The sequence below is a fragment of the Macadamia integrifolia genome, unplaced genomic scaffold, assembly GCF_013358625.1.
Source record: "Macadamia integrifolia cultivar HAES 741 unplaced genomic scaffold, SCU_Mint_v3 scaffold69, whole genome shotgun sequence".
NCBI classification, from domain to species: domain Eukaryota; kingdom Viridiplantae; phylum Streptophyta; class Magnoliopsida; order Proteales; family Proteaceae; genus Macadamia; species Macadamia integrifolia.
The window spans coordinates 405,612-408,323 of record NW_024870513.1 but is presented as its reverse complement, the minus strand read 5'-3'; positions in this window follow the sequence as shown (position 1 = coordinate 408,323).

Sequence of the window (2,712 nt, the reverse complement as noted above, 5' to 3'; positions counted from 1 at the left end):
CAGACAGCGGCCTCGTCTTTGAGGACGACGATGTGGAGGCGGTGCCATCGGCCACCGAGGTTGCCGACGCCGACGGTGGAGGCGGCAGCGAGGAAGGTGAGATCCAGCTGCAAAGGGAAGTCCCTCCGACCCCTGGTCGTGGGGATTCGGACCAGGAGGCACTCCCCGCCGAAGACGAGGCCGTGAACCCAACAGATGCTCCTTAAGGTGGCCTCGGCTCTCAGCGCAGCCTACCCCCTTGCCATGTAACTAGCCTTCGGGCTTTTTTGTAGTCTTTCGCCTTCGGGCTTCATATGTAACTAGCCTTCGGGCTTTAGTGTAATCTTTTGCCTTCGGGCTTCATATGTAACTAGCCTTCGGGCTTTTATGAATGCAATATCTTTCTTCTTTGTTCATTTGATCTTTGATTCATAAATAATTGCAAAGGGCCGAAACCCTAGTTGTCCATAGGCGCATGGCCCCGAGACTTGGCCGAGGGTCGACCTGTTAGCAAGTCAGACGAAGGCCGACCCTGTAATCACTGGCAATATTTTACAAGTGTTTTCCCTCTCGGCTCCAGCCGAAGGGTTTGTCAATCGCATAAATCAGGACCTTGGCCGAAGGTGGTCCATTCGATGGTAACCACCAACCAGTTGTGTACCCTCGGCTATGGCCGAAGGTGGTCCATTCGATGGCAACCACCAACCAGTTGTGTACCCTCGGCTCTGGCCGAAGGGTTCACCGAAGGTCGACCGCCCAACAATCAGGATCACCGAATCACCGAAGATACCCTCGACTGCAGCCGAAGGGTCTGTTAGATGGTACCCCTTCGGTCAGGTCTGTTCGGCTATGGCCGAACTCCGAGCCGAAGGGGTGATTGAGCCTCCAAGGTGTGGACCTTCAGTCATCCGTTCCTCAAAGTTAGAGGTAATCAGCCTGGAGGATCCTCAGTTGCCGTAAACCAGCTCTCGTATTATTCATGAATTAAATCTTGCGGATTTCAAGATGAATTACAATTTAAAAGGTTCAGAAGAGCAATAATTGCAAAGAACTACAGACGGAAAAAAAACTAACAGAGCCACTTTACTACTGGTGGAATTTTCTTAGATTATCCGAGTTCCACGATCGGGGTACCCTTACTCCCCCCGTAGTCTCTAGGTGGTAGGACCCTGGTCGTATTACCCTCGAGACTCTGTAGGGACCTTCCCAGTTTGGGTCTAGCTTCCCTTGATGCCTTGGGTCCGATACTTCCGCCCTTCTGAGGACAAGGTCGCCCTGCCTAAACTCGTTCTTCCGGACTTTGGTGTTGTAGTGCCTGGCGACCCTCCGTTGGTAGGCGGCCATCTTTTCCTGTGAAGCTTCTCTGGTTTCTGTCAAGAGGTCCAAATTTGCCCGGAGTCCTTTGTCATTTTCGTCTTCGTTGTAGTACCGAATCCGATGTGTAATAGCCCCTATCTCCACTGGGAGTACAGCTTCAGTGCCGTATGTTAACATGAAGGGTGTTTCTCCGGTAGCTAACCTCTCAGTGGTGCGGTAGGCCCAGAGAATGTGGTACAACTCGTCTGCCCATAGTCCTTTGGCATCATCTAGCCTCTTTTTTATCCCTTGGAGTAACGTACGGTTGGTTACTTCTGTTTGTCCATTGGTCGAGGGATACCCGACGGAGGTTTTCCTGTGATTGATGCCGAGGGCTTCACAGAACGCATCAAAAGTTGGATTGGCGAACTGAGTGCCATTATCCGTAACCACGATCTGGGGGATTCCGAATCTGTATACCACCGCTCTCTGGAAGAAGTCCCTTATGTTCTTTTCTGTTATCGTTGCTAGGGCTTCGGCTTCCGCCCACTTCGTGAAATAGTCGACTGCCACCACTACAAACTTCCTTTGTCTCGTGGCCAAGGGGAACGGACCTAAGATGTCCATCCCCCACATGGCGAATGGTACTGGGCTAGATAAGGGCGACAGCTCGGTAGAATGTAGCCTAGGCACGGGGGCGAACATCTGGCACTTGACGCATTTCCTGACCAGTGCTTCCGCGTCCTTCCTCATTGTTGGCCAGTACAGGCCCTGCCTTAGTACTTTGTGAGCCAGGGCCCGGGCTCCAAGGTGTTGGCCACATATCCCTTCATGCACTTCCCGGAGCGCGTACTCGCCGTCGGACGAATCCAGGCACTTGAGGTACGGTGAGGTAAACCCTATCTTGTACAGCATGTCATCCTTCAGAAAAAAGCGTGCCGACCTCATTCTTACCTTTCTTGCTTCGTCCTTGTTCTCTGGGAGCTTCCCCTCCTTGAGGTATTCTATTATGGCGTCCATCCAGCCTCGGCCGTTTTCACCTACGGGTAACACCTCGTGGGGTTTCTCGATGCTTGGCCGTGGTAGTACTTCGAAATACACCGTTCGCCCAAGTTCCGCGGAGTCGGAAGTGGCCAGCTGCGACAGCGCGTCTGCGCTAGCATTCTCTTCTCGTGACACTTGCTTTACCTCAAATTCCTTGAAAACCGCTGACCTTTCTCGCACCGTGTTCAAGTACTCGGCCATCCTCTGCTCTTTGGCCTCGTATTCGCCATTCACTTGTTGCACGACGAGTTGGGAGTCGCTATTTACTACTAGTTCCTTCACCATCAAAGCCCGAGCCAGATTAATTCCGGCTATTATCGCTTCGTACTCCGCTTCGTTGTTGGAGGCGTCGAAGTCGAACCGTAGGGCGCACTCTACTTTGAAGCCTTCGGG